General features: G+C 41.8%; 1 long non-coding RNA gene across 3 annotated transcripts in view; it reads left to right on the forward strand.

Moving 5' to 3' along the window:
* Positions 1-4,819: 4,819 nt before the first annotated feature.
* LOC132323327 (uncharacterized) overlaps positions 4,820-22,659 on the forward strand; it is a 32,978-nt gene continuing 15,138 nt past the window's right edge. The window contains exons 1-3 of one of the 3 annotated variants that reach the window (XR_009485317.1): positions 4,820-5,598; positions 9,321-9,421; positions 9,944-10,113. This is a non-coding gene — a long non-coding RNA (uncharacterized LOC132323327). Of the gene's footprint in view, positions 5,599-9,320; positions 9,422-9,943; positions 13,757-22,659 lie in introns of all 3 variants that reach the window. The other 2 variants (XR_009485316.1, XR_009485315.1) reach the window with 2 other exon arrangements.

Consider the following 22,659-nt stretch of genomic DNA (forward strand, 5'->3'; position numbering starts at 1 on the left):
TATGTTTTAGTTCTGCTTCTGAAAAATTAATTATTACAGCCCTATATGTCATGAACTACCAATACTTGAAATACCTACTATTTTTCTTTATCTATGAAGTAATGTGATGTATACAGACATTCTTGAAAAACGCTTTCTGTGTCTAAATGATGAAAATAGGATTGTATGAACATAGCAGGGCAGGTTAAGAAAGAGAAAGTTTAAAGAAGACTAGCAAAGACAAACAAAACCAGTCATCAGTCTTTCTTCAGAAACAACAGAAATAGGAAGCCTGCCAGAGAATCCATGGGGCCATGAAATGGAAGAATAGATGAGGTCAAGCAGAGTGCAGGAACAGTGCAAACAAGAAGTACTGTTACTTTCTGGTTTAGATAATCTAATTATTAATGAATATTACTGGTTTTAAATTAACAACTTGATATTAAAAAATTCATTTATCATGAAACAAAATACCCAACAATATAAGAAGAAGGCAATTTTTATGCAGTAATTATGTTGCTGACATTCCAAATTAGCTCAAAATCCTAAAAAAAAAGATATATCCAACTCCAAGATTTGATTGTTACAGACCTTTGTCTTAAGGAACACGAGCATGTATTTCATTTGATCACAAAGGACAAAAATGTGTGACAGTGAGCCTTTTAAGGAGTAAAAGTAATTTTTACTTCAGTAGAAAAGCTTTCCTGTCTTCACTGTTTTCCTTGCTCCCTTATTCATATTATTCTGCGTGTTAGGTCAACATGGGCAGACTGACTCACCAGGCTTTAAAGCACCCAGAGAGAAATGGAGTTAAAATAAAGGGACCTATTTGAGAGCTTCCTTTTTGAAATGTCATCATCTCAAATTTTGTGTTCTGATACAAAGAAAATGAATCAGTTCACTCCAGATTGAGGCTCTGAATGATCTCCCACTCCTTGTAGTTAAAGGACCTCATCTGGGTTTTACATCTTTTTGTGTTTTAAAGAGAGCAATACATGAGGCCCCACACTAGTCCACTTGAACCCCTTCCATTTCATAGAATCCTCTTCTGGTTTTACCCTTTCAGAAACATCCTGACTCTACCAGTCAAAGCAAGAGTTTGCAATCTTATGAAACTGAGACTGACACCCCAAAAACATTGCTGCTTTTACCCCTTTGAGTCGATCCAGTTCTGGGCCCCTCAGTTCAGGAAGGACATTGAGGTGCTAAAGCATGCCCAGAGAAGGGCAATGGAGCTGGTGAAGGGTCTACAGGGTCTACACTCCTGTGAGGAGTGGCTGAGAGCTGGGGTTACATAGCCTGGAGCAAACGAGGCTCGCAGGAGTCCTCCTCACTCTCTACAGCTGCCTGAGAGAAGGCTGTAGCCAGGTGGGGGTTGATCTCTTCCCCCAGGCAACCAGCAGTGGGATAAGAGCAAATGGCCCCAGGTTGTACCAGGGCAGATTCAGGCTGGACATCAAGAGGAATTTCTTTGTGGAAAGGGTTGTTAAACACTGTAATGAAGTGCTCAGGAAAGTGGTGGAATCACCATCCCCGGAGGTGTTCCAGAAACAACTTGACGTGGCACTTTATGCCATGTTCTAGTTGACAAGGAAGCAACTAGTCAGAGGTTGGACTAGATGATATCAGCAGTGTTTTCCAGCCTTAATGATCCTATGATCCTTGCCAAAAGACATTCCACAAGGTCTGCTCAGGCTGAGGCTGTAGCTGCTCCATGAGCCAGGAAAGATCTGCTCACTCTAGAGCATCAGCTAGAATTGAGTTGGAACAAGAACAGGTGGGCAAACTTTCCCCAGGTGCAATGTCCAAAGAAACAAGAAGACAAGGGGACTAGGCCATGCAGGTAACCAGGCATCTTGATAATGAAACTTCAAACTGTAAACACTGCAAAGACCAGATCATCTAATGGATAGCCCGAGAACTAGCTAACATGGTCTTATGTGCTGCCAGTCGTTGAGGAGAATTGGTAGGTCGAAGACAGAAGAGATCTTATGTAAAGTGAGGTGATCCCTCTTGGTAGGTAAGACCTCATTTTTCCAGTCTTTTATACAATGTATAAGTAATGGCTCCAAGACAGGTCTTGCAAGATTTCCATTTAGTAAAAAACATTTTTCAGGGATGTTATTCAACCTAACGAAAGCTCATAGGATTTCTTCTGGTGATGTGAAACATCTGCCATGTGCAGTTCCAAGTCACATGCACCTGCTGTGCGTTCTGCTGTAATTCTGCAAGGGGCAGCACTCGATTTAACTAATCTGCAGGCAAAGGAATGCTGGAGAAGGCTTTAAGGGTGACTCTTCAGGCAGCACAAATAAGTCATTTGTATTCCTCCTCATTTTTCTGAAGAGCCAGTCATCCTTCCAGTGACCAGGGACCAAAGACTCTGCAGATCAAACCACTCTGTGTGTCTATCTCACTTTTTCCAACCAATAAGATCACGCTGCAGATCATTCCTCTGAGGACCTTGCATATTCCAGGAGAATCACTTTTGGTGGTACAAAGCCCTGACAGCTGTTGATGCCATTTGGGATCATGGGAGTGATGTGTGTGTCTGTGTAGAATATCTGTGTGGTGGCTGTGCATTTATGTGTGTCTGTGGTGTGTGTGCATGTCCCTACTAGGAACAGCAACCCCAACCCCGCTACTAGTTGCACCAGGAATTTCACCTCTGTTGCTGACAAATTCTGCTCTCCTTAACACTCTCCTGCACGGTGTCCTTGGAAACACACATTTAAGGAGTCAAGCACAAGAAGAGGGCTCTGTCTTCTATCTGATTAGGGAAGACATTTCAGCAGAAGGGATGTTGAAGACACAATCAGAACCTGAAAACATGTTACATTATTTGCAGACTTTTGTGTAAACTCATTATTCCAGTCTTCTCCTAAGAAGAAAAGAAAATTAGCAGAAGCACCATTGTCCCAGTCTCTCTCTTTTTTCTCTCTATTTACCCATGTAAATCTTAGAAATTTGTAAGCACTCCTGGCTGATGAGTTCCTAAAAATAATGCCACATAGCAAAAAAAATTTTTAAAAAATCATAAATTAACAAAGGAATGCTTTGATGTATAATTTGTATTCAGTGTTCCTAGAGATCCTCACTTGTAACTGCATGACTGAACACGGGGAGCCCTTACACTGAAGACCATGTCTCTGGAGGCAGCATGGGGTTTTACATTTTTGTAACCAAGAATCATGTCAAACCTTTGCAACAACAAGTGGAATAAGACAATAAATCTAGGTGTGGCCCAAACCTGCAATTTTTTTTTAATGTATCTTTACTTATAGTTAAAGTGCCTTTAATTGTATAATCAAGACCCATTTCCTTCACTTATGTTAGTAATTGCTCTGATTTTCTGCGTGCCTGAATCTGAAAATTATCTCTCTCTCCAAGCAGTGACTACAGTTCAATCAATGCTAAAAGCAAATGCTTTGAGCCATTGATGCTTAAGGAAAAACTGAATATACCAAGAAATGGCCTATGCCACCTTTCCACACTACAATCAATTTTTCTGGATACTGGTGCTGCAGTACAAGGAGGGTTTTTCTACCCACTCCTGTTAATGCCAGATGTATAGTTATTAAAATCCTGTTGTGGATTGCAGCCTTCTGACCCAAGTTCAGGCCCCATAACAGCTAATAAAAATAGCTGATCCTGAGTGAACACAAGAACAAGTCCAGCTGCATAGCTCTGGACTCGCTTCAACAGGTGGGAATGAGGTCCTCCAACCACAGACCAAAGCAGAGCTGGTTTGGAGATGATTCCGCAGTAAAGTTTTCTCCAGGCCTAGGGAACCACACTAACAAGGTGTGCAGGAATAGTATCAGCTTGGGATTATAGTCTCTGGATGACTACCTAGTAATTAATGAGCAATCAAGCACTGCTCTTGAAATGTCCCCAGCCATCCTGGGGCTGTCAGGAATCGGGAGTGGTGGCCATGGGTGTGGTGAAAATGCACAGACAAGCAAACATAAACTAAATGCACAAAGAATTGACAAGACCAAAAGCTACTGTTAAGCCTCAGTTTTCCTTGGCATTCCCACCCAAAGCCACAACGCCAGAGTTCTCTCTCTGCTCTAACACCTAACCACTGGGGTGACCAGAACCAGCAAGAAAAAGGCCAGCTGCCAGCTGAGACTTACACAAAAGACTTGGTCAGCCCTGAGAGCTATTGCTCTTGACAGCCCATTTTCTAGTCCCAGCCACACCAGAGCTCTGTCTTTAACCCTTAATCATCACTATCACCTGACCCTGTTGAAAGGCTACAAAGTCAAGATGAAGAACTTAAATGCACCCTGACTCTCTGCAACTCTCTCAAATACATATCCAAAATTGAAAATACCCACTGAGTGCTCCCACAAAAAGGTGCCTGAAAGGTCTTACTGGATTTTGCTTTTTCCCCCTGTAGCTTTTTAGCAGCAGCACCAACACTAAAGGCTCCATGCTTGCCTGGCCAACGAAGTGCACAATCACACTCTCTGACTTCAATAGAGATAGAGCCCCAAAACTGAAAATGCCTGGTGACTTCTCCAACTCATAAGGTGACAGAACAGGTGTTCCTGGCCATACCCATCACCATGTAGCCTTTCAACAGTGACTCCAGATGGGAATATGAACTTGCTTAGCCAGCTAAATGCATCTCAACGCCAAATAAGCTCAGATACTCAAAATACCTGGTGAGGACTCCAAAACAATAGGTAACTAATCAGAAAGGTGTTGCTGGCCTTTACCTTCGTGCTGTAGCCTGCTCTTTCCCTGTGCGTCCTACAAACTGCAGCACCAACACTGGAGCTATGCACTTGCCTTCCTAATTTAAGTGTACAATCACACTTTTTTCAGTTTCAAATGATTCATGGTACTGGGTGAGCTCATCTGGGATCTTAGCCTGTGCTGGGAGTGCAGTCTACCAACAATTATAGCAGTTTACAGGCTGCAATAGGAGAATGAAAGACAGCAAGAATTTTCTGTCCTGGCACTTTTGTGTGGAGCGACCCATGAATGTTTAGAATTGTCAAGCTTAGTTGCAGGCTATTAAAAAAAAATAAAGGGATTGCACATTTAAGTGAGAAGGAAAGCACATGGCCCCACTGTTTCTGGTGTGGTTTGCAGCCTGCATGAGGCAAAAAAAAAAAAAAAAAAGCACGCAACAGCTTTCTGGCCTGGCAGCTTTTCTGTGAGAGCAGTCGCTGGACATTTTCAGTTTTGGAGCTGGAATCTGACACGAGTAAACAATGCTATGTACACTGAGGTGGGGAGGAGAGCGCATACCCCGGAGCTGGTGGAGCGGGTTACGGGCTGCAGTGGAAGAGTGAAGGTCAGCACTGCGTCCTGCCCGGATGTTTTCTGCGGGAGCGAGGCGCGACGGGCTCGGTCTGGGGCTGCCCTGGGTCCGCAAGGGAGCCCCGCGGTACCCGGAGCCGGCGGGGCGGCTGCCTCGCCCCATCTAGTGGTTACGGGGAGCGGCGCCGGGCGAAGGGGACAGCCAGCAGCAGCTCTCGGTCCTGACACGTTTGCTGGGGCTCTGCTGCAGCTCCTCAGCATAACAGCAGCAGCAGAGGCACCAGGGACACCAGGAGCGCCTGCCAAAGCCAGGGTTTCCAGTCCCACTCTAGGACAGCACAGGTAACTGAATGAGACCCTGGAGTGTCGTCCAGTACCTGAAAGGGACTTTCAAAAAGGCTGGAGAGAGACTTTTCACAAGGGCAAACTGTGATGGCACAAGGGGAAGTGGTCTTAAGCTGAAGGAGGGTAGGTTTGGACTACATTACATTCCTCACCTGCCCTAAACCTTCCCACTGAAGCTTTTTGGAAAATTTTGCCAAAATTTGGGATAAGTTCAGAGGTGAACAAAATTATTTTGTCTGGTGGTTAAAATTATTGATAATAATAATTCCCACATTTCAGTTCCTGCAGTACATAATCATAGAATCAGAATCACACAACAGTTTGGGTTGGAAGGGGCACAAAAGATGATCTAGTTCCAAGCCCCTTGTCTTTGGCAGGCATGACACCTAGTAGACCAGGTTGCTCAAAGCCCCATCCAACCAGGCCTTAAACACTTCCAGGGATGAAACAGACTCAGCTTCTCTGAGAGACACATGCCAGGGCCTCACCATCCTCACAGGAAAGAATTCCTTCCTAATACCTAAATCTAAACCTTTCCTTTGCCAGTCTGAAGCCGACACCCCTTGTCCTATCACTCCATGTCCTTATCAAAAACCCCACTCCAGCTATCTTGGAGCCTCATTAGCTATTCAAAGGGGCTCTAGGGTCTCCCTGGAGCCTTCTGAACAATCTCAACTCTCTCAACCTGTCTCTGAAGCAGAGGTGCTCCAGCCCTCTGATCATCTTCATGTCCTCCTCTGAACTCACTCCAACAGGTCCACATCCGTCTCATGATGGGCACACCAGAACTGAACAGTCCAGTTTTATGTGCAGTTAAGACCTTCCCAGGATCTTTGATGAGTATTTTGGAGCAGCCTCTCTTTTCAAATCTCCTTTGAAATAGTCTTTGTCCTTTTTTTTAAAGAGATATGTTATGAGATTGATCCTATCACAGACTGGTGTTTGAATTATTTTTTTGTTTCCTCTCTCTGAGTGCACCTCTGTGTTTCTAACAAATGAGCTATTGTAATTCACACAACTCAGGTTTATTCAGTACACTCTTAGACCTGAGTGCTGTCAGGCTTGTTTATTGTCTTATGTCCTTCCAGGACTTTTGTAGGAAGGCACAAAGAGACTCTCTTTCAGCACATACACCTCTCGTATCAACAAAGTACTGGCTGACACTGTTGTCCTTCCTCTCCATGATAGCTTGTTAAATAAAACTCATATCTTGCTTCTGTTTCTGAAGAATTGATTTTGCCTCCATAGATGAAGAAGACCCAGACAAGCTGACACATTTCTATAACAGGTTCAACACTGAAATATGTTAGTTTGCGTGGCATTTCTCAAATTTGGGTCTGCGGAGACTCAACAAATAGTCATTTGTAAAGAAAAAGTTTTTTATATAATCTTTTAAAATTTTTCCTGCCAGTCAAGGGTTCACTCTCTTTGAGTAAATGCTTCAGAAGAATTTCAGTAATCACTTCAGCTGTGCAAATGTTTTGAATGTTGCTCTTTCTTGAAAGAGGCAGTGCTGAGATAAAATAAAGATTTCTTTTTCAAGGGATCTACAGGTCTTCCCCAAAGCCTACAGCAAGATTTGTGCAGATCCTTGAAGTAAAATAGAAACACACTCTTCATTCCCTGCACGAGTCCTCCCATCCCTTGCAGTGGTGACCTTTGGAAAGTGGGTTTGAAGAAGGGTGGTTCAGAGGGTTTGGCAGCACATCTCTGCTGACCTTTACTGAGATGCTGCTTGCTGTTGAGCTGTCATCACTGTGCATGTTCCTGCTCTTGGTGCACATCAGCTGCCCTGGGAGATGCTCGTGCTTTAATCTCTCCTCCACCGCTCGTGTCAAAGTGGAGTTGTGCTCTTGCACATTCAGGACATGCACAAGCCAAGTACCAGAGCTCAGCTGACAAGCTGTGACTTCCCAACCACCCACTTGAATATATAGAACTGTTTGCCTAAGGGCTTTCATTTAGTTTTTGCCCCCCCTGTGCTAGTGATGGTATTCATGCACTTTGTGTGCATGAGTGTCTGATGTCAATTGGCCCCCTCTGGTAAATGAAGTGTAGAACATAAGTAGCTGTTCGCAGGAAGAAAGTTTAGATCCTGTTTATTTCTTTCTTATCTCTGAAGGAAAATAAACTATTGTGTCATAAATCAGTCCCTATGAAAAACTCATCATGTCATTTTGCTATTGTGTAATAATATTGCTGCTGATGTGGCAAGTGGACACAGTCTGAGGGCTTGAGCCAGTCAGTCCTAAGTAGAATTCATTCTACAACATTTAAAACTGGGTAAAAAATGTCCAGAGTAAGGAAAAAGTGTCCAAAGTTCAGATATTGGGAAAAACTTTGTTGACTCAAAAATTAGAACTTTCTGATGCCAGAATTTTACTGCTGCATTTGGTTTTGAGCTTGTTAGAAAAATATATGTCACATTGCCAGCATGTAGTGTAAAGATAATATGCCATCAGATATAGAAGTGAGGTGGAATAAGGGTTGTATTTCTTCTTGAACTATGTTGAAGTGCTCTTTCCAGAAATGACTGGGATTTGTAACCCAAGAGGCACCATGAACCTGAAACTGTGGTCTCCCCTTTTCTGATGAGAGTGATATATTTCATCCCTGCTCCTCTTCAAGAGGTCTATTCAGTATAATGGTGTGAAGGACAAAGAGGGAAGTAGTTTACTGTATTAATCCCTTATCTGGAATTTTGGTGAATGGGTCAGGGTTATAATTCCTTTTCCATACATGCAGGAAGAAATATTTGCCTTCTCCAAGGACTAATTCTATGAATGGCTTTGACTTTTATGTATTGCACTCGTTTATCCATTCAACTTCATTGTAACAATATGTTAGAATGGGATCTTCAATAGATTTTTAAATTCATTCTACCTTAAAATTCAAATAAAGTTGCTTTCATTCCACTAGTTTATTAAATACTGTCTATCAAAGCCAGACCATAACTATTTTCATTTTGACAGAGTGCATACATGGAATTTCTCTCCTGGTGCAGCTTGAAGAAGCCAACTGATTTGTAGTCACATAAGGTTCTGGAGGGTGTGTAATCTTCAGTTTTACATTATCATCCTGTCCTCAAACCTTCCACCTACTCAGTGATAATCATCTCCTTGCTTAAACATCTGGTCTCTAGACAACCAGAAATTGCACTGAAATATAAACTGTGAGGTTGCTCTTCAACCTCTCACATTATCACTCAATAAAAGATATCACAGAACCTTTATTTTGTATAAATATTGTATGCATTGCAATGCCTTTGGAAATCTTTGTCCTGTGCTAGAACGTAGGAGATACCCAGCTGCAAGATCAAAACTGTAAATATTTGAGACTAAATTACACAAGATGTGCTTTCTATTTGAACGGTAATGGTGGGATTTGCAAGATTAAATATAAACATATTTAATGGTGATGTTAGTCACTGAGCTCACTTTTTTTGCTGTTGGAGAGAAAGAAGCACTTTTGGAGACTGACTTAAGAGGACTCTGATGCAGTAATTGATCCTTATTCTGTACAATGTTATAGAGATACAGACTGGGAAGGTCTGGAAGAGGTTACCTGAGCCCCCATTCAGTCTCTTAGGGTGAATCCTGGACCTTCCTTTGAAAAAGTTTATTACTAATGAAAGGTGCTGTGTTGACTTCAGTAGAAAAGACATGCACAGATGGCTTAAACCCTCAATAACTGATGATTCTTTGTATCTGACTCTTCAGTTCAGCTCCTGAAAAGTTATGTAGCTGCTTAAAGTTGTTCTACTACTGGCCATGGAGAGAGAAAAGAATCTCTGGAGAACATCCTTTCTGCCCCAAAGCAGGTAAAATAATTTCTTAGTGATGTAATTCCACTGCAGGTACCTCTATCTGTCTGTTGGTTAGAGACCAGCACCTCAAATTATCTGCCCAGCTTTAAGCATGATGGAGTGAGATGGGATTAATCTGACCATTATCTGGCCAGAACTCAGAGACCATATCTGAAAAAAGATTTTCATTAGTTGACCCTGAAGGTGATCAGATTCAAGACTGAATTAGTTAAAATATTTATTTTAAAAAAGTTAAAAAAAAAAAAAAAGGAAAAAGAAAGTATCCTTTTCCAAAATAAAGACTTAAAACGTGTTTTATGAACAGTGTGAGCCCGTTGTAGCTTAAGTGGAAGAGTTCATCTATATGTAAAGAAAAATACCTGCCACTGACAAACTGAGATCAGATCTCCTTAAATGGTTAATTTGATTCAAAGGTGTCATAAAAATTCTTGCAAGGTAGAAGGCAAATAGGAAAAGCTAAATGACCAGAAGATCATCTGTCTTCTCTCCCACCTGCTATTGTTATTTTTCCATCAGAGCCTGATGGATAAAGTGCATCTTAAAAATTCAGCACTCCACTCTGATGGCACTGGGAAGAGTTTTCTGCCATTTGCAGTGTGCACCAGGATATTATCTTGACTCTCAGGATTGTAAATGCTGCTGCTGTCACATCACAGCTTTAGTTGGCGCTTAAAGGGACTTCTTGGGTAAGCTGAATTCTGTGTTTGAAAGGCCCTTCTGAGTTCTGGTTATGTCACTAACTACACAAAGTGCGTAAGAAAGTAAATATTGTGGAAAGAAATAAGAGGACAACCATTGTGTAAATAAGGGAAATGCTTGTGTCTAAAACAGGATTTCAGATGACTGATGGTTCAGCATTACATTATTATGCATTTTCTGTATATCATTAACAGTCTCCCTCTGTAATCTGCGTATTTTTCTAATATAAGATTCCTTTGATGATCATCCATTTTATTATGCTTGGGGATTTTTCTAATTACCAGAGTCAGTGCATCATTATTTTTGCTGTTCTTACACTCATTAATGATCTGTGAAGATTTTTTTCCTTTTAGATGTTTTTTTCCAGCACAATACAGCACATTGATGTAATGGGAAGTATTTTGAAAACCAAACTAATTTTCCCAAAAACTGTTTCATGATAATTTCCCATTTTCTGTTGAAGCCAAGACACAAGTTTGTAATCTTGGTGTCAGAATGCTGTCTACATGTTCTGGAAATGCTGAGACTGAACACATTCTCCAATAGCAGTGTTGCAATGATTTATTCTGGATCCTTTTAAGACTGACTCTTGGTGCTTTTTATGTGCTCAACCAGTTGTACTTGAGCTTAGGTGAATCTCAGGTCTTCAAATCTCAAGCAGTGTTTTAGAAGTAAATGAGATACTTCAAGTATAAAATAGCACATCTTGAGACTGGAATACCAAAACTAGAATGCAATAAAGCTGAATTCATTTAGGAAAATATCTGCTAGGAGTCAAAACTGAGAACAGAAATTCTCAAGCACAGACAATGAAAGAAAAGAACTTAAAAGGAACAATGACTATGGGGTTTATATTGTTTATAAGAAAGCAAATCCAAATACAATGTTTTGGATATCTCCTTTGTGAAAGAAGCACAAACCAAGTTTGGAAGCACAGATCCACTCTCAATTCAGTCTTTGAAATATGGATCAAAGTTGTCTGCACCACAGAGGCATCAGTCAGCTCTGCTCTTCTTATCTTTCTTTTGGCATCCGCTTTGTATCTCATTGGGACAACTTCAAAATTATTTTCTGCTATAAATTTTGAGAGACTTTTTCCCCCTGAAATTGAAAGACATAAGTGACATCTCTAAAGGGTGACTGCTTCTGTCTAGCACAGAGCTGGTGGAGCTGTGGTCGATAAAGATTAATCCTGTCTGACATACTGCTGGTTCAATTACCAAACTAGAAACTCTGCAGATAAGTTATATCAACTTGAAATGAAATTTTAAAGTAATTTTCTGTTGAGGTGGTCAAACAAAACAGTTGGGTTGAACTCTACAGTTTGAACTATTTAGATCAGAAATCAGCAGAAACTAAGGTGAGGATTGTGTACCACTCATGAAATGGAAGATTAGGAGCAGCTCAATACCAATCGTGGGGAAAAGGAATATCCCTGGAATAAAGAACAGTGGTTCAAATGCCCCATTCCAAAGTTTTGTGTGTGTCCTCAGTGCTCTGTGCCATTCACTGTGCTGAGATGGATGGAGGACACAGGCACCCTCACAATTTCTTCCCCATCAGTTAACCATGGTTAAGAGGTTCATGGGTTAATATTTAAACCTTGGGTCAGCTCCAAGGTTTAAATATTATTTGGGACAAAGAAACCTGGTTTTCCTTCATAAGCCTCCTTCTGGGAGCTCTTCTTCAGGATCATCCTTCTCCTCCTGCTGTGCACAGCAGTCTGGATTCATGCTTGGAGATGAGAGATGGGCATCAAGATGCTGTGTCTGCCTTCCTGTGTCCTTCTTTGGCATGAAATCTGGATCCCTGTACCAGGCTGCTCCATGGCAGCACCTCCATCAGTAGCATCTGGAAAACTGTCACATGAGTCACCATCACTCATCAGTGACACCAGTAGCTTCATGCTTGCTCCCTGGGGTTATTCATGCAGATTTTCATGCTGAAATTGGCAGGACATACTGCCCAGGTGAAGCCATGATTTCAAGGCAACCTGATGCATTCTTTCAGAAAAAAATAAATAAACTCTCTTCTGTGTTGTTAGAGCCGTGTATCTATGCAGTGAGGCTTCTCAAGTCCACAAGCTGTGTGATCAAAGCTCCATTCTGCCTCCTCTTCTCCCAGCTCAGTGGAATTTTGCTGAACATATGTGAAGCCACATAAGGGTTTCTGGGATCATTTTGGCACATTAAGTCAGTAGGACTGAGGCTGTTATTTCTCCTCATCTCCATGGTAACCTCTCACAAACTGATATTTTACCCACATGCAAATGCTTAACAAGGAGCATATGCAATTCAATGCTACAGGAGGTTATGTTAAAAAGCCTCCTGTACAATAACCATGGTTGTTCTGCTGTAAACTGTGCTCCACAGTTGGAGTTCTGGCTGAAAAGCTTTTGAAGTCTTTTGAAACTGTTATTTTCTGTCTCAGGTGAAATGGGCTAAAAAATATCTGTTTCCCCTGGTTCTCCTAACAGCTTGTCAGTGTCACACTGGAGGAAAGGGATGTCATCCAAAGGGACCTGTTCAGACTGACAAGGTGGACTTTTGTGAGCCTTGTGAAGTCCAGCAAGGCCAAGTACAAGGTCCTGGAGTGGGGTAGGGACAATTCCATAGCACAAAGAGAGGCTAGGTGGAGAATGGATTGAGAGCAGCCCTGAGCAGAAGGATTTGGTGGCACGGATGAACAAGAAGCATGCCATGAGCCAGCAATATGCAGTCACAGCCCGGAAAGCCAAGCCCATCCTGGTCTGCATCCAAAGCAGTGTGGGCAGCAAGGCAAGGGAGGGGATTCTGCCCCTCTGCTCTGCCCTTATGAGACCCCATCTGGAGAGCTGCATCCAGCTCTGGGGTTCCCAACACAAGAATGTGGTCATGCTGAAACAAGCCCAGAGGAGGACAGGAGGATATTCAGAGGGCTGGAACACCTCTGCTAGAAAACAGGCTCAGAAAGCTGGAGTTTTTCAGCCTCAAGGAGGGGAGGCTCTGGGGAGACCTCAGAGTTCCTTCCAGTGCCTAAAGGGGCTGCAAGAGAGCTGGAGAAGGACTTTAGACAAAGGTGTGGAGTGACAGGACAAGGGGCAATGACTTCATATTGAAAGAGGGAAGGTTTAGATTCGAAATTAGAAAGAAATTCTTTCCTGTGAGGGTGGTGAGGCACCGGCACAGGTTGTCCAGAGAAGCTGTGCCTGCTCCATTCCTGGACATGTTTAAGGACAGGCTGGATGAGGCTTTGAACAACCTGGTCAAGTGGAAGGTGTTGAAACTAGGTTGTCTTTAGGGTCTCTTTCAACCCAAAACGTTCTACAATGCATTTTCGTGCCTTATCAACATGAGTTCCTTCAGAGATCTTAAGCAAGTACAGTGTGTGTACAAGCACTGTTCTTCCCACTTCTGCATCAATAGCGTTCTATTGTCTGGTTAGAATTTGGAGTTCCCTTTGTGCTCCTTTGGCTTCCTCAATGGGTTCCCAAATTTCCTGTCTGACTTGGCATTGGTGCCCTGGCTGGACTCTTGCCACCCTCTGCCAACCAAAACCCCACACAGCCCTTTTTTGGTTATGCCATCAGTTAACCTTATCATGGAAAACAACCTGTCCAGCAAGCAGGATGTTTCTGACTCGGGATGTCAGGTAACTGCTAGTTATATATATTGGTTAGTCTTTAGGGTATTTGTTTCTCTGATGTTAATTATAGATTGCTGTTTATTTCTACTGGCCTGGCTAAAGCTGCCAGTTTTCAGAAACTGAGGGTCTGAAAACAGTACAAGCAATACAAACAATGCAGGGAAATGAGAAATTGACTGTGACTCACAGCTTCTACTTTTAGTTTCCACCTACACTGCTGCACTCAATTAACTCCTCCAGGGCTCAGTACTCTACAAGAGCCCAGTAGTGCCATAGGAGTGTGATGGTTTGAGCAACCTTAAAAGAAAGGGGCCGAGATATTCAGACACTGATAATTAATTTAAATACTGTAAATAAATGAAAAATGTTGATTAGCTGTTGATTTCTACTGTTACCTAGTGATGACAGCTACTTGCTCTCCTCTGGACCTCTGCTCTCCCAGCAATAAAATTCATGTGAACTGTGATTCAAGCCAGAATTTATGGGAAAAATTAAGAACAGAGATCTTTCTATCTCAGCAGTGAGATCCACCTGAACAGGGAGTGAGGACACAGGAGAAGGCAAGCTGTGCCAGAGGGAAGGACACTTAGTTTGCCTTGTAATCACTGCCAATAATTGGGTAGAGAAAAAAAATGGTGACAACAGGAAAAAGAATAAACAAAATGTTCTGTGCCCTTTGTCCACATGCATGCCAGTCAGCACTACCTGGAACTTTTTAAGTAGAGGCTGAAGACTGAAAACTACCCCAGGAAAAGAGAGGCTCCTACTTTACATGATCTTTGCCTGCACTCCAGCCAATTTCTCATGCCCATTTGGGTATTTCCAGGCCACCTCTATGGGACAATCCTCCCACTGTGAGAAAAATGTAATATTTGGCTTGTTAAATTGACTATCACTTCTGAAGCTGATAATGAGAGAACTATTTACTTGTTAATCATCCCAGTCAGGGGCGGGCAGCTAAAGATTCTACTCGAGTTGCATTGCTGAATCAGCCAAAAAAACCCTCCTCTGTGCTGCTCTATGTCACGTTTTCACCCCTCCCAGCCTATCTCCCTTCTCCAGTACACAGAGAGCAAAGGGCTGTGGTCTGTGCCAAGGGACTGCTGAAGCTTGTCCCATCTATCTCTGTGCTTTGCTGGAGTCTAACCACAATATTGCAGAGGAAACAAATTCCTGTTGAGGGCTGGATCATTCTTCCCCAGAAGGAAGGAATGGACTGCACCTAACACAGTCCTTAGGCTGCAAAACTAGTTCCATCCTTCCTTGCTTCTTCATCCCCAGGCATCAGTATAGATTTCTCTGGAGCATTGCTATCCTGCAAGTACCACAGCTTTCTCCAGCACCCCAAAGGGAAATGGGGCTCCAAATGGAGTCACCTTGTGCAGTTTCTCAGTGTCCTTGGAAACATTCCTTCAGGTCCATTCCATCTGTGAGAGGAACCAAGTCGTGCTCCTCGCCAACCATTTTTGGTTGTGTTTGACTGGAAGCTTTTCAAACATGTTTTGATACTCAGGACAGTCCTGATTCCTGCAGTCAGTGGGACTGTAGTGTGGACAGGTTCTCACTTGAAGCTTGTAAAAAAAAGTTCTTTTTTCTTTACCTAGGTTCAAAGAGTGCACTGATTTATAAGTGAATTTTATGTAAGTTCTGATGAAACATCTTCCTTAAAAGGAACTTCACAGGTTTATAAGTTATCATTGCTGCTTTGAAGTCCTTTACATTTGCTACAAATAACACACTCCACGATATGATGGATGAAAAAATGCTTTCAGCTAGGCTTGGTGATCCAAACCCCTGCATTGTAGAAATCAACAGGTTCAGAAGAACATATTACAAAAAGGGAAAAAATTCCCGTGAATATTTGACCTTCTCCCTTTTGAATAGGACTGTGGTGGTTTTCTTATGCCTACACTATGAACAGTCAGGACTAGAAACCATTTTCCCCTGGTCAGAGGTTTTTGAGAACAGCTGCATTTTTGACACAGTGCCAGCCCACAATTCATGTTTGCCTGCACCCTTTACAACGCAGATTTGATTGGTACTCTAATATTTTGACACATTGAAAAGACTGTTCCGATTAGAGACGTTTTGTTTCTAGTCAATAATATTATTTCTAGAAATTTAAATGTTCTAGAAATAATAAACAGGGAAGAGGGGCCTCATTTCTTGATGAAAAATGGGTGCATGAATTCCACTGACCTAATTTCCGGTACACTCAAATATGATACAGTTCAAAAGTTCACCTTGGGTTTAAATTTTGTTGAGTTTATGTTCTGTTTGAGACAGATGGTCTGAAACAGATGGAAGAAGTCCAGTGAAGAACAGAGGGAGAGGAAGTCAGTGTTCAGGATAGAGTATACAGAACAGCTGGGGAAGAAATAGCAAGAAATGCATTAAAATAATGAGTATTTTGTACAAAACCTCACTTTTGATGAGGTTTTCCCCTTGGTGTCACCAGCTTTCACCTTGGTTGTCCTCTGAGGACAGTTCAAAAAGTTGGTGAATACATGGAACCTGATGAGCATCACCTGATGTCATCAGCTGTCCCATACTTGTCGTTGGTAGAACAAAAAGTGAGCACCCCTGGCAGCAGTGCCTTCTCTGTGTGACTGAAGCTCTCCTACCAAAGAGTTTCCCCCAGTCAGGAACCTGGAAATGCTGGTTTGATTGTTCTGGGACAATTTTAATTCATGGATCAAGAAGGATTTAGGTACTTAGGCTGGTATGAAAGCCATCCAAGATAATTAGAATTGTCTTAGAAGTCGTGAATAATTCACATTTCAACATCTCTAAGTCCAGACTGATGGGAAAGCATCTACTCCTTTCCCCGTGCAAAAAGCCTCTTTGAGGAGGCAGACTCTGCTGCGTTCCTCAGGTTAAGGGCTGATCCCAGCACACATTTACATCTGTGCCACCAGTGAGACTGTAAAGATCCACCCAGCGTTTGACTTACATTTTCTGTGTGTTTCTTCCTGCTTCCCCTCTGATTCAGATTTTCCCTTTCTGTTTATAAGCTTCAATTCTCTCCCTTCCTCTGTGAACCAGCTCTCACAACCTTTTAGTAAAGGTCCTGGTTTTCACACCTTTCCTGGCTGCTCCTCTCTGAACTCTCTCACAGTGTCTGGCTGGAAAACTTTACCACATTTTGTAACCTTAATCATGAGACCATGGTTCTTGAGGAGCAAACCTGAGAGCTCTGCAAAGCAAGACAGCACAAGGCAGATTGGAGCAGCTTCCACAGAATTGTGTCCTGATAAATTATTCCTACTCAGGATGTTAATGATACTGGAGATGGTCTTAGCCTGTCCCATTTGTCAAGTAAAAGAAATTTAAAAATTTTAAACTGCTTTATAAGCAGGGAGAAGTGTACAGAGCAGTGAGGTCTTGGCTGGTGAACAGATTGTAACTTGACCTCATTCATTTACAATTGAGACATCCTCAAAAACTGCACTGGTTTAACCAGAAAAATAATTTTCATGACTTCCCAATGTGGATAGTATATTGTGGATTTATTTCTAACTTGTGGGACATCTGAAATAGTGCAATGGAAAAGCAAGAGAGGTTCGGATGTTTGTATAGAAAATTTAGCTATGTGCTAGGCATGTCTTTTAGGCTTTATTAATTGAAGAAAGCCTTTTTTATTATTATTGGGAGAAGAAAGATAAGAAGTTTGTTCATTTTATTTAATCCAAACAAAGCAAGATCTTTCTTTGAGATAAGACTTTATTCTCATAACAACTCTTGCACAAGACCAAAATTGCAGCAAGCAAGTTGTGAAAGAAGAAGCAGTGAGGAAAAAAGACCTTTGGTCGATGAGATGCTGAAAGCTTTGCTCCACAGACAGCAATTAGGGACTTGTTTAAATGTGCATCAGTTGGGTACTCTTCTAGGAAACATCTGAAAATGCTTTGTGGGGGTGAATCCAGAGGCCTACTGAAAAGTAGTTGGAAGTACATGATGCTAATCAAATGAAGTGACACGTTCTCATGTGCACAAACGTGTGATGTCATTGCACTTTTATTGGATCGACTGGAAAGCCTCCTTATGAGCAGTCTAAGGAAGCAGGAGGCGGGAAAAGTAAACAAAGAGGATAACATGACATTGAGTGTTCACAGGCCAAGAGCATGCAAAATCTTCTTTGATGAAAGTGTATCCTGATTTCTAGTTTTGGTTACTTTTTAAGAGAGCAAGCTGACATAAGACTTTGGAGATCAGGTCAGGATATCAACCAGTTAAGTCAAAACACTTGGACCCTCTGTTTATTGAACTAATTCTGACTTCTTATCCAACAGTGAGCTTACTGGATATGCCCAAATCAATGCTGAGCTGCCTTTCAGATACCCTGGGGTATGCTGATGTCATACTCCATGGTGGCACCTTCATTTTATCTTTCCTCAGTGACATAAGTGCCTCAGAATCTGGGCTACAGAGGGAGACAGAACTGACCACGGGTGGGTCACATCCATAGGTCTTCCACACAAAACACAATGACTGGAAGTTGTGGTGACTTTTCTTTCCCTTCTCTCATACAGCCCCATGTTCAGAGCACCGTGCAGAGTGTGGCACGCCATGGCTCAGTGTTCCCTGCAGGAAGGAAATCGATTTAAGGAATACAGCAGGAAATATGGGAGGATGGTATTTCCCAACTGCCAAGAGTCTTGTCCAGGCTCTTCCCCTCTGCTTCTGCAGTCCCCGGGGCCAATTTGTTGTGGTTGGTTCTTCAGAGGTTATTTAAATGCCCTATAAGGGGCATAACATTCTATAAATGGAGCCAAAAATGAGGATAAATCAAAAGGATCCAGGTAGCATTTCCCAAGGACTGCCAAGGAAGGCATCACCTGGGGAGTAGAAAATACCCGTCAGGGTAGGGAAGAGAACTGGTTTGGTCATCTAGGCATGGAGTTATTATGGCAGGTCTATTTCCAGCTGCACTTTGTGCAGAGCTTTTTCCTGCAGTGATGCTTTGGCAACATTTACCCACTTAGGAGATGTGGCACAAGGATCCTTGACATGACAGCCCTGTTGGGGCTTGCACAGATGTAAATGGTTTAGTGCTCTTTGTGGCATTTCTGAATGTGCCAATAAACAGACCATGAAATTCATAGGTAATTTCAACATTAAACACAGTCCTCTGCAGATGTTAGGGACCAGGTGGGAGAATCAGCAACTGTAGAAGGACAATAAAGACATACTTTGGACTTAAAATATCTAGAGAGGCAATTAAAGCACCTGGAACCTCACCTAACTGGGCATCATTCTCTCCAAACAGCTTGACTATGGAGTGTTTGGTCCAGCTCAGAAATGCAATAACTTGCTTGATGTCTATGGTGAAACACAAGGGGCAGATTAGAGGAAACATTTGGACTTGAATCACATCTGTAAGGCAAGAAACATATGCTAAAGTCTGTTACAAGGAGCTTTTTCCAAGAGTAAACAACAATTAATGGAGCTGGAGGTTTGAAATTCCTCCATCTACTACTCTTGCCAGAATTTTTTGTAACATTTTAAAGTGAAAGGCAGTGGAGTCATAAAACTTGTAAATATTATTGAAAGCACAAATAACAGTATAAGTTCTCATGATGGAAGGAAGTTTTATTATAAAAAACGTTTTTAAACTAAAATCTTGCCTGATAGCTTTCTTCTGGAATGTCATAAGTTTACTACCATTATTTTATTTTATGCTCTTCCTGTGTCCCAGCACTTATTGTAGTGTAAAAATATGAAAAAATGTATGCAGTTTAAACAGCATAATATTCTTTTTTTCTTTGTTCTGTTTTATTTTGCTTTGTTTTGTTTTAGTGATAGCAGGGAGGGATGTTATTTAGGATTAGCTGATAGAAACATTTCCTTATCTACTCTTGAACAAATATAGTAAAAACAAACAATGTTGCAATGATTATTTCATTCTATAAGAATGTGCATGCTGCAGTAGGAATATCTGAATTCAAAATTGAGATCTGGCCTTAAAAAGGACATATTTCCCAACCTCAAGGTTTTCAGAACTTTCATGGAAAATTTTGAAAATACTAATTTTAATTTTTAGCTAAAAAAAAAACTGAAATAAAAAAAAAAAAAGAAGAAAAAAAGAAAGATTATGTGAACTCAGGCTTCAATAATCTGACCAGCTCTGCTCACAGGTGACATCATCAACCACTTTTGCCATCTCTCAGGACACTTCTACTGTCAAATCCCTTTCACTGCATCAACAGAGGGAACAAATACTGCTTGCAGCTCTGTTGCTCCTAAGTTTCTCTACTGTCTGTTCCTCATCTAAAAGTGCATGACCCATATCTGTTTGCAAAGGTTTGGAGAATAATTCAAATTGGAAGGAGCCTCTGGAAAACCCAGTCCAGCTGCCTGATAAAAGCAGGGCCAATTTCGCTGTCAGAATTTGTTGTTCAGGGCTTTACCCGAGGAGTTTTGAAAGCCAACAAGTATTTTCCAGAGTTCAGCCTCTCTCATTATTAGGAATTTTTTTCTTATGTTTAATAGGCTCTTCTGCAATTGCAGCTTGCAGCAGTTGCATCTTGTCCTTCAACTGAATCCTCCTGGGAGGAGATGATGCTGTAACTTCCTTGTAACTGCCCATCCAGTCTCCTCTGGAAATATTCTAGGTGAACCTGCTCTAGCTCAGGGCTCTTGGACAAGATGATCTGCAGAGGTTGCTTTCAGTCTGAACCATTCTGTGATTCTGTGATTCTTATTCCAAAATCCTGGAATCCAAGCTATTCTTTCTCCTTTTCTGCTCACCTCATGCCATACTTCTTACCCTGTTGTCTATTCCTGACTTTCTTCTCTTTGTTGGGTTTCCTTCCTGAAAATGGAGTCCTGTCCTTCTCTGGTCTTGTCTCCGGCACCCTGGACTCCCTTCTCCCCTCCATTTTCTGGAGAGTTAGGAACAGCAGAGAGGAATCTCCTCTGTAGTCACTTCCCAGAATGTTTCTTCAAAAAAGTATACTGCTTATAAACTGGAAAATCATAGAGTTACAGGATGCTTTGGGCTGGAATAGATTTTAAAGATCATCTAGTTCCAATCCCACTGACAGAGGCAGGGATGCCACCCACTACGATCAGATTGCTCAAAGTCCTGTCCAATCTGGCTTTCATGGATGGGGCATCTACAGCTTCTTGGCAACTTGTACCACCCATCACCCCCCCTTCACTGTAAAGAATTTCTTCCTCATGCCTAATCTAAATCTCCCCTCTTTTAGTTTAAAATTATTCCTCCATGTCCTGTTTAAAAAGCCAATTTAAAAATATTCTCTCTTTTTTTGATGTTTCTAAGTACTGAAAGGCTGCAATAAAGTGTCCCAAACGTGTTTTTGATGCTATGACTGTTAGCCATGGACAGGAGGAGGAAATCTGTGGAGCTGACTTGGCTCTGCAATGCAGCAGAACTGCCATGAACAATAGCTTGGGAGAAAAGCGACTCTCCCAGTGTTGCAAGACTGTTCCCTCATTTTTTGCCAAAATTTTCATTAGTATCATGTTGCATCAGCCTCCAAATGTCTTTCCTTATGAAAGAGTGTTGCACAGTGACAGACCCTCCTCAGAAAAGTCTTCTGTCTCTTTTTCCTTCCATTTCAGCTTCATCCCATTTCCCTGATAGCTTTACACTTCTGTTTCCACCCTGCATGAACTGATGTGCTCCTCTGTTTTCATTCTTCACACACTTGTGGTCTAACCAAGGTACCTGTGTCTCTTCCTGCTTGGCACAGCTCGTCTCTGACCACCTTTTTGCAGAGCTTTTCCTGTCCCTCTCTATTTGATGCTCTTCAGTTTCCATTTACACTTCTCCATTCCCCTTCATGAAGACATGAATTGTACTAAAACTCTGTTCTCTATCCATTTCCCTCCCACCTTACACTTCTTCTATCACCCTTCATTTCTGTTCCATTATCTGTCTCCTAGGCACTCTTCTCACCTTTCCTCTACAAGAGATTGGGTGAAGCTTCACTGATCTTCTCTAAACTCTTGGGGAGAGGTGGGTAAGTACCTACCACCTCCTGTTCCTCTAAAGCACTTTCATTTCTTCACTTCTCAGAGGGAATTGCTCCAACACTTTGTTTTCTCCTTTTTCCATCACTCACTCTGAGCACTTTGATGGCTCTAAACTCCTCTCATTCCTCATTCCTCTTTTTTTTTTGATGAAATCTATTTGGACCCATGGGACCAAAATCTTTTCTGGCTGCATAGCTGCAAAATTGGCAGGAAGCTGAAGATGCTACATTTAAATTTTGTTCTTTTCTTATGTCTGTTTTTCCTTTTTTCACTCAAGTTTACCCACAGTAGCTGAGGATGGGAGTGAGAGTGAGGGTATATTTAACTTGGGTTAATATGGTCCTTCTGAGGGCAGACTACAAGGCAGAGGAGGTATTGACATTGCTGTTTTTCAGCTCTTCAGGTGCTCCAAACAACTCTGGCAGAGCAGAAGCTATCATTAGAAAGCTCTAAGTGAAATAACGATATACCTACATCTGGGCAATCTTTTTTTCCTGGGTCTTGTATAAGACATACCACAGAGCCTTAGTTTTGAGAGAAAATGGACCCAGTTTTCTGGAAAATGTAACTTGTTTCAGGGTTGGCAAGACGCAGGCTGCAAATTTAGCCATCTGAAATGAATCAGTGATCACTTTTGAAAATCTTGATCAAAATGTTTCTCATGGACAGGCATGAAATAGGAATCCACAAGCAGCAGCGCCACAGGCTGTTTGTTATTACAGATGATCATTTAGCACAGCCTGTTCTAATTTAGGTCAAGCAAAGCTAATCCTGAAATTATCTATTTCTTAAACCAGCCTTGTGTGTCTGTGCCTTTGCACATGTGTGCACAAACAGAATAGGTAATTGTTTATGGAAAATAATATGGCTGGAGGATACCTTGCCTGGTTTTCTTTCTCAGGGAGATG

Source organism: Haemorhous mexicanus, chromosome 2, assembly GCF_027477595.1.
Source record: "Haemorhous mexicanus isolate bHaeMex1 chromosome 2, bHaeMex1.pri, whole genome shotgun sequence".
Taxonomy (NCBI): Eukaryota; Metazoa; Chordata; class Aves; order Passeriformes; family Fringillidae; genus Haemorhous; species Haemorhous mexicanus.